General features: G+C 37.3%; 1 protein-coding gene across 1 annotated transcript in view; it reads left to right on the top strand.

Moving 5' to 3' along the window:
• Window positions 1-14,895, top strand: part of PTPRD (protein tyrosine phosphatase receptor type D) — a gene marked incomplete at its 5' end in the record, with an annotated part of 277,673 nt that overhangs the window by 91,773 nt on the left and 171,005 nt on the right. The gene's annotated exons all lie outside the window — the stretch shown is intronic.

The raw sequence follows: 14,895 nt of genomic DNA on the forward strand, positions 1-14,895 counted from the left end.
CAGTATTATTTAAAATAATCATAAAGAAGTCCACCCAGATTTCTGCCAGCTTTGATTTTGTTCCATCTGTCCAATTCCACTTTTACCACCACTTTAAAAACTGCATTATAGGTTTTAGTTATTTATTACTATACCTGGACCCTGTAATAACTATTCTCAAATGAAATAAGCACTTGGAAAAGTGTCCATCAGTCAAAAAAACATCCTTCCTGCCTAAGTCAATTTTATGATCTTGGTGTTCTCACAACACAATCCAATTGTTCATCTTGTCCAAGAACTGGGAAATGGCAGTGTGCCATAACTTCAAGGACTGATTAACTATTGCCAAGGCCTTAGATGCCAAAGACATAGATGCCAAGGTCTTCAAGGCTCTTGGAAATCTCCCAAGCTTGATTTTTCCTAGAGAATAACTGTTCCTTCTGGTAAATTGGTTGCTACTCTGTTGTGATGACAACATTCTTGTGCCACTGAATCCTTCTTTTCTAAAGACACATTGGATACTTTCAGAGTATTAGCAGAAAGTTTATTTTGCTAGTTCTTTGTCCCTTTTATCTTGTTCCTTGTCTTCTCTTACAGAATTACTGCTGTCACATAACAAGAAAAATAAAACATATTAACTCTGTATTTTCTAGCAAGTAACAGGCCCCTGCCTACCTACTGCATTTTTTTGTCCAATTTCAGTTGTGCTGGCTGTTGTCTCCACTTTGCTTTCAGAAACAAATACTTTAGGTAAACACAAAGAACTTCTCAATTGGCTCTTTTTTTTCCTGTTTGTTCATTTGCCCATCACTTTGCTGTGTTCTGCACAGAGAAAAAAAACATTCTTGAAAGAATTTGCATTATTTTTTCATAAGTTTTCTAAGCCTACAAGGTGAGAGAATCTATTTTGCAGTGATCTTTGAAGACAAATGTTGTTAGAACTGCTATGGACAGAAAGCATAATTTTGTGACATTTTAAAGCAGAGGTACCAAGCTGATCTGGATGACCTAATCCCTGTCTTTCTATTTATTGTGATTTCACTAAACTTTTGTATTGATTGAAAATGGGAAAAAATGAGCTAGAATTGTAGTTGAAATGATGACCTGGTAGTCCAAAATTAAACTGCACTGGGTCAGCAAGGTGTAGGATAAGAATAAGTCTAACCTTAGTGGTTTCAGTGATGCTGGTCTTTACAAATACCTTTAATATCTTTATTATGCAGCATCAGTTTCTGGCACTGGTTCAGTGGAATATGCTAAATTACGGTGTTAGGCCTTTGTGTCTTAAAATTATACTAATATTGTTGTATTTATTCACCACTGTTTAATTTTATATTTCTGTCTCAGCTAACCATTTAAAGCTAACGTAAGAGTTTATTCTATTGTCTGTATATTTTAATATACCTGTTCTATGTAATTATTTTGAAATGTTTTATACAACATGGTCCCGTAGGGACTTCTGAAATAACTCTGTTCTTGTCTGTCATTAAGAGCAGGGAACTTGCTCTGGAGCATATGAAGAATGAAAAAAAAAATAGGGACAGAGTGGAATATGATTAAAAGATTTAGAGAAAATCATGAGACTGAAGTGTAGCTACATAGGACATCATGGAAAACAGCTAGTCGTGAGGGTTATCAGTGAAACAAACTAAGTTTGACATGTTTCTTTTTAGAAGCTAAGTGATTATGTTTTGTTTCCATGTGGTTGGTTGGTTTGTTTGTTTTGTGAGAAACCTAAGCAAACATACAGACAACAGTTAGGAATTGATAATTATTGCAGATTGGGTTAGAAATGAAATACGGAATTTCTAAGGATAGTTCAAAGTGACGTTGAAGTACTGATACAAGTAGTAATCTCTGATAACATATTTCTGAGCATGGAATTTTGTTTTTCTAAAATGTTAATTAAATTATGCCTTCATTTACAATAGGAAAAATGGCCACTACATTTAGTATTGTAAAGCACGAAAATGGTTTTGCTTACATGGAGAAGATAATTTGTTTCAAACTAGCACATGAAATGAGTCTCTTCCATTATTTATTGTCCGAGTTTCTGCTTTATTTGAACACAAGCAGGAGGAGAAGTCCATTAAATAATACAGTTTCAAATGTTTGGTCAGGTTTCCAATCTGATGGTTTAGGTGTTGCCTTAGCCAGTGCTGTAGATTGTAAAAGTCTTTGTGAACAATTATTGGGCAAAGTCAGTGTCCTGGGAGAGTAACACCTCCAAGAAGAGGAATTAGTATAAATTGAAAGGAGATGAAGAAAGAGGCACAATCAAAAACATGTGAGGACAGAATGCAGATTTTCAGTAAAAATTAGTACAAATAGCTTAAGTGAAATGAAGGTCAAAACAACATAGCAGCTGTAGAAACGCAGTACAACATTACATCTGATAGCATGTGTCGCAGAACATATCCATGATCAGTTTATCTAGTATCATGAATTTTCTGGAATGTTTATGTGGCTGATTGCCAAATACATACATACACACATATTTATAAAAATAAATTGCTATTTATTCTAAACAAATATAATAACCTGAGGTTATTTATAGAAATCTTCTAAGATACAAAGTGTTGCTGAAACAGAAAATTTAATCAGCCTAATGCTTATGCTCTTATGATATTGAACAAGAACTCTTAATACAACGTTGTCATATGTGATGTGAGGTGTTACTGCTGTTAGGGAGCTGCATAGTGCCATGAAACTGTAGGAAGTGTATTCCATACTGCTTGATGTCAGTAAATTACAGATATGAAGTGTATATATATCATACATGATTTGTCATCTGATAAATGTGAGTGGTCAGACTCTGTCTCAGCCTTTTGAGGCTTCTAATACCAGTTGAATTGGTTGTGTTAATTATTTTCCTAAATATACAGTTATTCCCGTGATTCACGGAACGTTAAAAAAAAAAAAAATAAATAAAAGCATCTCAGTCTTCATAATGATCAACAGTTAAATCATTACTGCATTGTTTTCTGAACTTTGGAGCTCTGTTGCCTAGTAAGATAATCCTATTCTAGGTATTTCATATGCATACGTACTTCACATAAGTGCTAGCGATTTCTTGCTGCCGGAGAGATGTCAGTATCCAGGAATGGAAGTGAAGTACCTCCAAAGAATTGTTTCCTTAAAAACCCCAAACAAACAAAACAGCAACGAAGAGGAAATATTTACTCTATATTTTGAATTTTGATATTACAAATATTGTTCAGTTTAAGACAGGGTGTAATTAGTGGAGATTTTTGCCCTTACAGGACATTCTTTGTTTCTCAGTAACAGCTGTTTCACAACAGCAGTTGCAAAGACTGTCAGCAGTTTACAAATTAAATGTTTCACGTCTGCTTTGCAAAGAACCCCTTTCATATTATTAGCGAATCTTCCCAATGTGAAGCACTGAGGTACAGATGACAGAATAAAACAAAGAACAAAAAATCAGAGGCTACTTCACTGGCTTTGTGATGCCTTTTAAGATATAATACCCTGCAAGCCTCCATCTTACAAAAAAAAAAAAAAAAAAAAAAAAAAAAAAAGTTGTAGAGTTTCTAGAAGCCTGGAAATGTGTCAGTAAATGTTTCAGATGCCAAAAGTGCTAATGACGTCGGCTTCTTTCTCATTGTGTGGATAACAGCTGTCATATGGGGCAATGGGAACAACATGGAGTGCTCCTTTTTGCGTTTAAAGCATGACTATACAATTGGAGAAGGCAGCTGATGGCATGCACACTGAAAATGCAGCTGATGATGCATGGCATTTCATTTCAGCCTTTGCCCTGGTAAGTTTTTTACTAGTCTGTTGAGAAAGCAACCCTGCCCAACCTTCATTTTAATTCTGAACTTAATGAGTTGTCTGGGGATTATATGAGAAAGCCAGAGGGACCTACATGAGAAGTTGGATGAATAAAGTCACCGTGAGTCTTTTCTCTTAAATAAGTTTTGAGTCTATTAGCAGCCATTTTCTTTATGCTGTGTTGCGGTCTTTTGCACATCTTAAACTATACTACTCATCAGTGTAGGGCATAACCCTTACATACATATCATCAGCTCCCAAATGCAATGTTATTTTCCAAAATGCATGGGTGACTTTAACCAACTTAGAGGAAGAAAATACAAAGTACATTCACAATGGTAGCCATCTAATTACTCAAGCATAATAATTAAATTTTAAAGTTATTTTGATGGTAAAGTTCATCATTTAAATGTAAAGCTTGACAGCAGAATGATCCAGTATTAGCTTTGACTTGATGTGTTCCCTTCCTGATGTTAGTGTGTTTTCTAAAGCAAAAGTTCCAAAGGCTGGCAGATAGGCTCACATGGCTGAGATCATAAATGGCATAGCCATATTGGCTTTTGTGAATCAAATCTATGTACTGAAGTTTAAAACATAAATGCTACATAACTTGAACACAATATCTTTAAGAATGTTAGAAAGCAGTTTAGAAGCAGAAATGCTAAGAAAATAGAGTTCTGTAAATGGTAAATTATGCCATATTGAGTAGGAGTATTGAAAAACACCCTTGTGAAATAAAATTTTGAGTTTAAAGGCCTTGTTTCATTTTCCAGGCTAGGTTTACAATTTTAGGGCTATCTAAAATGTAGGAAGACTCTTGTTGCTACAATCCAGCAAAATCTGTGATTCTTCCTTGATATAATCCAAGCTGGTCTTATACATAACTTGTTGGTTATATCTTCACTTCATGTTCCATAATGTTTTTCATTAATAATATACACGTATATGCAACAAAGAAGGCTGTTCTGCAGCTTTGTGAATATAATTAAGAAAGAGGCACAAGAGAGCATCACTATTGTTAACAAAGTGTTGGGTATTGTCATTTTGAAGGTTTTCTGTCATCAAGTTAAAAGCAAACTAAAAAGTCTTCATCAGTAACCACTGAAGTCAGCGATGGAGTCATCCACAGACTGAAGTCAGTCATTACTAGATGTAGTTTCTTTTTTTTCTATTTTAATACTGATCTTGACATGAGAGGTCAGTAGAGCAGAACTAAAAGTTTGGAGAGTTTTGTACTTAAAAATTTCTCTTTTAATATATTTCAAAAAAATGTTTGAACTGTACAGGAAGTCTGAGTTTTATATGTTACTAGATTTAGGAGTGAAAGCCTTTTATGGAAGTGCTATAGAGAGTGTAATCCTCTATTTCTAATCATAAGGAGACAATAAAATATTACTAAGCATATTTCTATTTTACAGCTATACTTTTCTTCGTTATTCTAAGAAGGACAAAGAGGTGCAAAGAAAAAGCCTAAAATAGTTTCTGAAAGCTTTATATTTGATCTTATCCACAACAACTGTCTCAACACTGCACAAAGTCAGGCTAGATAAAAATGTTCACCTCTGCTGTATCTCAGTGAATTAGAAATCTTATTCATAGCAGTAAAGCTTTTATTGTATAGCACAGTTTCACACAAGGCTAACACCTGTTCTGTGATAGGTGTAACTCTGTAGATACAGTCTCATATCGACATGCATTATTCCGTGTACTCTGTGGCAGTCTAGTTCTTTTAAATTATTGTTTAAAAAAATAATCACAGAGAAATTACAGCATTTCTGCAAATCTATATAGAAATGTTGAGGAAGAAAAGCTACCTTATAGGTGCAAGAGGAAGTGGGGAGATGAGAGGACATTTTTATGGCCTTACTTACCTGTGATAAAGGACCAGCATAATCAAATACCTTCTAATCCTGAAGGGAAGGAGAAGGGTGAAGTTGCTTACACAAGATTTCTACACATAGATACATTATATATATTGCTGAGAGATGTGTGGCCATATGGGTCGTGGTATGAAGTGGGAATAAACTTTAAATTTAAAAGCTACCTGGGGACTTTTGCAGATGGGAAACAGCATATTGAATAGCTGCTTTTTGCCTGTATGCATTTTTGTATAGATATCATTCATGCTAATAAAAAAGCTTCTCTCAAAGAACTGCTTCCTGTAAGAATATAAAAAATAATTTCCTGCTATCACCTTTCTCCTGTCTTGGAGATCTGTCTTTCTCCATCACACATCCTGGGAGCTCTGCTGGTAAGATGATATACTATTTTTTTTTTCCAAATGAAATCTTGTCATATTAGAGAAAAAGAATCTGAATATGGTAGTAAAATGTTTGCTTTATGATGAAGATAACTTTGCACAGTGAATTATTTGATGTTCTCCAGTATGCATCAGTTACATCGCAGGTGTCAAGTTATGTCTGGACTAAGATGGTGGTATAACATATTTAGACATAGAGTGAGTTTGCTCACTATAAATTGTATTTTTGTAGATTGCAGAAGCAGCTATATCCTTTGAGGAGCTCCTTTCTTGATTTGAGTTGCTGTTGAGTGTTGGTATTATGGTGTGGATTTTTCCTAGTTGATTTTTGTTTGGTTTATGACTTTATTTTCAAAGTACAGGGGTTTAGTTTTATTTCTGAATTGTACTTCAAACCTCTTTCTGCCCAGGTGGAGGGATGCAAATAACTCATGTTAAGATAAAAGTTTTCTCTCTAATGAGTACATCATAATGAGATTCGTTCAGACACTGCATTAAAGGAGCATTATATTTATAGATGTTACTAACTTTACTGACAAATGAAAAATAACAGACTGAAGAACAATGAAAGGCATGGAAAATGCATTACTGAGTCTCTCAGGTTTTTATATTATTAACAGCATTTCTGCATTTTTAATAGAACAAGAATTTCTAAAGTTAATAAAACATACAAACATTTATTAATATAAGACTTAGCATGACCTTTGGCTTTCAGGCAATCCAGAAGTGTGTTTGGGCCTCTATATGTGTTCTTTTGGTGAACTTGCTTTTTCTTGCACAAAGGGTTACAAAGGATTGTTAAATATTTTTATTTTCCGTTCAGATAGATTCTGTTAATGTTTTGCTTGGGCACTGTTTTCTGTCTATAGACTTTTGTCATTTCAAGAGAAGGGCCAGGGTCCTGTGTGTGGAAAGGTTACTATATGTACAGAGAAGAATTTACTCTCAGTGTAATGTAAATCGTAACAGTATAATCAAGCAAATACTATTAGTCCAAAATTAGCTATTGCAGAACTGAATGGGAAAAATAAAACAAAACAAAAAGAACCCAAAAAGCAAAAAACACACACAGAAAAAACCACACACACACAAAAAGATCAAACAAACAAAAAACCCCAAACAAAACAAAGAAAACCAAACATGAATACTAGTAGACAGAATAATTTTTTAAAAATAGTTATACATTTAAATTTGTTACACAAACAGTTCTTGGTGTTTCCCTCTTTTCTGGTGTTGTACTCATATTTTCCACTGCTCCTCTGTGGTATTGAGGTCAGTGGCTTCTGTATGTTTGTTAGCAAGCTTTTACACCTTGCTGTTTCTTCACCAGTCTGCAAGTTCATGTTACATCTGATTTTGTTATATACCATGCCTTTTATGCATGTCAGATGCTGTTTTCCTTTCTGGTATGTTATCCAGCTTCATTGCATTACCATCACAAGTAACTCATTCTGTACAATGTAACTTGTTGTTATGGCTTTGTGTAAAAACTACAGCTGTAACATTCTAAGGTAAGCAAAAGCAGGCAGGCTTAGTCTCTTTTCTTCCTTCACTGAAGCCATTCCTGCAAAGGGTAATATGATGGTTGTTTATCATCATCAAAAGGAGTGGAAAGTGAATGCATTACAGAAGACAACACACCATACAGGGGGTGAAGCAAACACTTGTCTGAGCATTTCTTGATACCAGTCTCAGACACATCAGGCAGGTATGGTGGCTACTTGACCAGGACAGGACTGTGCCCCGAGTCTGCTGCTGCATATACAGTGCCTGTCAGTAGGACAAACTATAGACCAGGTGTGCCCCATGCATAGCTCATCAGGCTTGTTTGGAGCTACATGTGGTTTGTGGTAATTAGTTATGTCCTTTCGGGGGCTTTGCAAAAACTCTGTTTCAGAGGTTGTACGAGAATGAGTTTAATTTGCTCCCATTTTTCTCACCACACCTAATGCCATAATTCTTATAACCAGAACCTTTTTTTCAACAAAATCCCTTGCCCATTCAGCTGAGCATAGACATATGTATCTGAGCTGAACAGGAATGGGATTACTCTTATTTTTAAAGGGAAAAGTGCATGTACATATTTTGTAGATTCAGTTGTTAATCCTAAAATGTTCTTATTACTGCATCTCTTTCATACCAGATTTTAAAGAAAGTGCCTTTGATGTGTGCTTTATCTCCAGAAACTTTATAAAAATGAGCTTTTTTACTGGCCTTGAGATTTTGTAGTTTTCATTTTAACATTACTTTTAATCAAATTGATGAGGCATAACTGAATGTTACATACTGCATTGCTGGCTTACTTGTGTGTTTCTAAATGGTAGTAATCCAGCCAGTGTTATTTATCAAAACTATTACTACTTTTCAAAATCATTTAAATATACCCTATAGTGGCTTTGGTTTTGTTGCCTTTATTAATGTGCTTCGATAAAAACAAAATCCCATCATGTATTTGCACTATTTCTTTTCAGGATTTTTATATTTTTTTTCATCTCCCAATATATGCAGCCCTTGGATTAACTTGAAAGAGCCTCAAATGAAATGTAATTTGTGTTTATTATAAACATTTTTGTGATATTAAGTGATATACTGTTTACTAATGGGATAAAGAGAAAATACAGTGTTAGGGTGTGCACAACTCATATGTTATGAAAATACAAATTTGAGAAACAGTGCATAGATGTGATGGTTTGCATACTAGGATACTTATTTCACATAGTTAAAATTGCAAAGCTGCGAAATATAGCTCTTGTTTAAACTGCATGAAAATCTACAATATCAGTGTGTTACTGGCAGCCATGTTTTTCTAAATTCATGTTATTTGAAAGATGGCCTGAATGCTGAGGTTTCTCATTACCACCTGAAACAAACTGAAAAATATGTCACAAGCTATGGCACAAATGCTGATAAAATAAACCCCTCTTTCACCATTTTTCAGTTCCATGACAAAATTTGGTAAATTTTAGATCTCATAATTCAGGTTAGTCTTGTTAAATGGGAATTTAAATTACAATACAAATATAGAAATATTTTGGGTGTATCTGGTAAGATTTTGGCAGTGCAGCAGCTGCACGCCTGGCTTCTGCAAGAAGGGACCAGTGCCAGATGCAGCTGGTTCCAGCCAGCTCTGAAACAGAACTGCTGCAGGACACAGCCAAGCCCATCAGTGAAGCTGGTGGCTCCTTTTGTGAAACATATTTTTAAAACGACAAAAATACCAGACAGATAGAGGTGGAGGGAACAAAAACAGAGTGGGAAACAACACAGAGAAAAGCAAGGCTAGAAGAGGAGGAGGAGAGCAGGTGCTCCATGGCGGAGCAGACCTCCACACTCCCACCTGTGTGTATAGGAGGAGAGGTGGTGTTTTAATTCTTGTGTTTGTTTCTCACTGTGCAGATCTGTTTTAATTAGCAATAAATGACATTCATTTTTCCCAAGTCTCTTTTGTCTCTTTTAGTAATTGGTAAGCAATCTCCCTGCCTTTACCTTGACCCAACTCTTCCAACCTGTGTTCTCCCCTGTCTCCAGTGCTGAGGCAGCCAGAAAACGAGGTACAGTGCACATCAACTTCTGGCTTCATGGCTGGTTCTTTCATGAAGGTTTCAGCTTTTATGACAATGAGACATTCTTTGATAAATGTAACCTGTTAGGGAGGGATGGGATCCACCTGTCTAGAAGAAGCAAGGATATCTTTGGCAGCAGGCTGGCCAGCTGGTTGAGGCTGACTTTAAACTCAAGGAGTGGGGTCTAAAGTGACAATACTCGCACAATTGCATCCAACTGGAGAATGAGCCAGGCCAACCATAGTGACAAATGTTCCTTAGTTGCCTCCAAGGATGAGACCCAGAAGGCAAACCACCTCAAGGGTATGTATGGCTCTGGTGGATCCCCTTGCACCCTTCTGGGAAACCTGCATGCTCAGTTAGTCTCTGAAGTGCCTGTACACCAATGCACACAACATGGAGAAAAATAGGAAGAATTAGAGATCTATGTGTGGGCACAGATCCATGATCTGGTTGCAAATTACAGAGATGTGATAAGACAGCTCACATGATGGGAATGCTGTCATGGAAAGCTATGTACTTTTTAGGAAAGACAGGCCAGGAAGGGGAGGTGGAGGAGTTCATCTTTATGTGAGAGAACAACTGAAATATATCGAGCTCTGTGTAGGGGGAGATGAAGAATGAGTCAAGAGCTTATGGATAAGGATTAAGGGGCAGGCTAATACTGATGACACTGTTGTGGGCATTTACTACAGGCCACCTGATCAGGAAGAGGAAGTTGATGAGTACAGACAGCTGAAAAGTACTCTCATGATCACAACACCTGCTTCTCATGGGGGGGACTCCAACCACCCTGATATCTGCTGTAGAGAGAACAGATCTAGGCACACGCACATACAGTTCAAAAGGTTCCTGCAGAGCATTGATGATAATTTTTTGACGCAGGTAGTGCAGAAGCCAACGAGGAAGAGTGTGCTGATGGACCTTGTACTAACAAACAAAGAAGGACTGGTTGGGGATGTGAAGGTTAGAGGCAGCCTTGGCTGCAGTGACCATGGGATGGTGAAGTTAGGGATCCTGCATGGAGGAAGCAGAGCAATAAGTAGGATTACAACTCTGGACTTCAAGAAAGCTAACTTTGGCTTCTTCAAGTTCCTGCTTGGAGAAATACCATTGGTTAGGGCTCTAGGAGGTGAGCCAGTGCAGGAGACCTGGATCACTTCCTCCAAACTCAAGACTGGTGTATCTCCATAAGCAAGACATGACACCCACAAATCTTTGGTGCTCAGTGGGATGAACCCATCAGTGCTGAAAGAGCTGGCAGATGTTATTGCTAAGCTACCCTCCATCATCTTCGAAAGGCCATGGAGAACAGGAGAGGTACCTGAGGACTGAAGGAAACCTAATGTTAACTCCTATTTTCAAAAAGGGCAAGAAGGAGGACCCAGGAAACTACAGGTCAGACCTCCTCACCTCCATCCCTGGAAAGGTGATGGAACAGCTCATTCTGGATGTCATCTCTAAGTATGTGGAGGAAAAGAAGGTTATCAAGAATAGTCAGCATGGATTCACAAAGACATATTCATGACTGACCAATCTGGTAGCCTTCTGTGGTAGCATGACTAGCTGCGTAGATGAGAGGAGAGCAGTGAATGTTCTCTACCTTGACTTCAGCAAGGCCTTTGATACTGTCTCTTATAACATCTTCATAGGTAAGCTCCGGAAAGTGTGTGTCAAATGAATGGACAGTGAGGTGGATCAAGAACTGGCTGGATGGCAGAGCTCAGAGGGTTGTGATCAATGGTGCAGAGTCTCTTTGGAGGCCTGTAGTTAGTGGAGTTCCCCAGGGGTCAGTACTGGGACCAGTCTTACTCAGCCTGTTCATCAATGACCTGGATGAAGGGAGAGAGTGCACTCTCAGCAAGTTTACTGATGGTACGAAACACGGAGGAGTGGCTGACATGCCCAAAGGCTGTGCTGCCATTCAGTGAGACCTGGACAGGCTGGAGACCTGGGTGGAGAGGAACCTACTGAAGTTCAACAAAGGCAAGTGCAGGGTCCTGCGCCTGGGGAAGAATAACCCCAGCCACCAGTACAGGCTGAGGGTTGACCTGCCAGAAAGGAGCGCTGTGGAGGAGGACTTGGGAGCTGTGGTGGACAAAGGAAAAGCATAACCTCAAGGGAGGTTATCCACCCCCTCTACTCTGCCCTGCTGAGGCTGTATCTGGAGTATTGCATCCAGTTCTGGGATTCCCAGTTCAAGAAAGACAAGGGAGTGCTGGAAAGAGGCCAGTGGAGGGCTACAAAAATGTTTAGGGAACTGCAGCATTTTTCTTACAAGGAAAGGCTGGGAGAACTGGGTTGGTTCAGCCTGGAGCAGTGAAGATTGAGAAGGGGGTCTTATCAATTCTTATAAATATCTCATATTTATAACTATATTTATCTCATATAAATATGGGTGTCAAGAGGATGGGACCAGACTCCTCTCAGTGGTGCTCAACAACAAGATAAGGGGCAGCGTGAACAAACTGAAGCACAGGAAGTTCCATCTGAACATGAGGAGAAACTTTTTTACTTAGAAGGTGACAGAGCACGGGAACAGGCTACCCAGAGAGGTTGTGGAATCACCTTCTTTGAAGATATTCAAAACATCCTGGATGCATTCCTGTGCAACCTGTTCTAGGTGAACCGGCTTTAGCAGAGGAGTTGGACTAGATGATCCCCAGAGGTGCCTTCCAACCCCAAACATTCCATAATTCTGTGATTCTATAAAGAGGAATGAGAGAAGGGCAGTTGTGTGGGAGTTTGGCAGTTTGCCAAGTGTAACCTACTACAACAGATCATGAGCTACATGAGTCAGTGCATGTCTCATAAATTGTCCTTGATAGTATAAGCTTTGTTTGGGTCAGAGTTTGTATAGTAAATTGGGAGTAAGTTCTTCAGTTAAAAGAATTACACGAGTTTAAAAAAAAAAAAATATTGAGACAAGAAGCCATCTCCCAGTGCTAGGTTATTTTTATTCAAGATGTTGTGTATGAAGGAAAGAAATAGCATAATCCAAGCAAGGAAAGGATTCTTATTTAGCAGGCTCTAATTTTGAACTCACTTTTTCAAAAGTAGTGCAACTTTTATAGACTTTGAACTATAGGCTGGATTTGGCACTGTATATACCTTGCAGTAGTGTATATGAAAGCTGTGAACAGACTCTTCTGGATAAATGGAACCGCTGTAGCACAGAACCAAGATTTGTCTGCTGCCTTCTTTACTACACCATCTGTCTTGGATGTGTCTTGTCTGTGCCTTCTCCCCAGAATGCTCTTTCAGATTTTTATTTTTTTTTTCATAAAACATATTAATAAGAAATGTTAAAAACATACAGAGAAATAGAACCACTTCAAGAGATTTTCTCAGTTACTCATAAGTGAATAAAGATACTACTTTATTAGCAGTTGAGATTCAGCAGTAGATGCTTAAAAATGACTCATTTTTAAAACCAGGACAGCAACTCACCAGATAAATGCAAGACAATAAGTTACCACCGAGTAAATTAGAGGATTAAATGACTGTGACTAGCCTTGCTGACTTTATTAAAATTCATCTGCTTCTTTTCAGCGTAGTATTAAAGTTCCCACAGTGTGAGGCAATTTTGTGTCCACTTCAGACCTCTGTTTGTTTGTCTGTGTATCTGCCTGTCCATGTATCTGTCTATAACCCTTGCGTTTATTAATTAAATATGTCAGGTTATTTGAACCTTGAAATATTTACACCTTGATTTTTCCCTATAACACAGAGTCAATATTGACAATCCAATCCAATTCAATCAAATAGTCTCCAAAAAAGTGGAGCTTTTCTGGAAAATAATGACTTTTATAACCAAACATTTAATGGGCAGATTGTATGAGTTTGTTACTTCATAAGAACTGTATTTCATTTGGGTCACATCTGCAAATTTTTATTTGTATCTTCAAAAGCTAGAAAACATTTTTTCTTAAGTGGAAGTTGAATTTTACATGTGTTCAGAGAATTCCACAAGGTTGGGCCTGTGTTTAAATGTAAATTCTGAAAGCTTTCACACCTGTGAAACAGGAGGGTGGTCTCCTTGAAGTGTTACCATATTACAATGGGAATTAGATTTCTTATATTACTCTTAGACTTTAGCAGGTGTACACACCATTAAGGAAATACTGTCTTACTTACCTAATTGAATCTCTGCCCATTTTCTCCTTTAGTAATTTCATGTGTGTTAGGTTACAGGGTTCGTCTTCTTTGTTGGTTTACTGTATTTTATTATGATTTCCTACATCAAGAAAACAGGATTATTTTAACAAATAGAGCTCAGAAATAAATTTATGGGATGTAAATTTGTGAATCATTTATGCCAGTATTTCTGCACCCAGTTCAATGCTAGGCAAGAATGAAAAGTTGACTTGTACTTTTTTAAATTGATATTTTGTTGTTAGGATTTATACAATTGCAATTATTTCATGTTTCTTTAAAGCTACATAAAATAATGGCTTTTTTATTCTCTTCTCCTGCAATAAGGCCTTGGTTGACGACTTGCTCCCATTTACTTTAGCAAATTAGTTTCAGGATTAATGGTCAATCATTTTTAGCTCCTCCTCTGAGGACAAGACTTGGTTTCAACAGCTCAGGTCAGATGCAATGATAAGAACAAATCTACAGAAATATACCACTAAGGAAGGGGTAAAAGGTAATAAGTAGACAGGGTCTTCACCTTATTCTGACATTATAGTGCAGAGAGGAAAGATGGTTGTGTTGGAGTAGGGCTTTGATAATGTTTATTATCTCTGTTGTTTATGATGAGAAGCTAACCTCTAGCAGTCTGGCTGACACAGGCAACTCCTCAGTAACTGTACAGTTGCTCTGTTTGCCACACAAACACAGTTATTTCCTTCAATTTTTTTTTTTTTTTTTTTTTTTTTTTACACCCACTACAGACACCCCCTGTAACTTCCCTGGAAGAAATTTTGTCAACGTTATGCTAATCAGAATGTTTCTACTTTTGTGCTTTTATTCTTCTCTCACTTTGTCTTCTCTAGGTAGGGAAAAGATAATCTTGGGTATTTAAAAATTAGAGTGTATGGGTTTTGAGTGCAGAAATCAACCTGCATATAAGTGGATCTGCCTGCATGAAAGAGTTTGATATATTAAGAGTCAATTTTAATAGCCTTTTGCTGAACAAACTGTAGGTCATCAGTGTACTGTAGCTCCAGGGGAAATATGTCTTCTCTCTAGCATACATGAAAAGCGCCTAATACAAACATACAGTACTGAAATGTCATCTTGTTTGAGTCAAGGTCAGAGATCTTCCTCTGTTGTTTGCCACCTGAAGCAAAA

The sequence above is a fragment of the Nesoenas mayeri genome (assembly GCF_963082525.1).
Source record: "Nesoenas mayeri genome assembly, chromosome: Z".
NCBI classification, from domain to species: Eukaryota; Metazoa; Chordata; class Aves; order Columbiformes; family Columbidae; genus Nesoenas; species Nesoenas mayeri.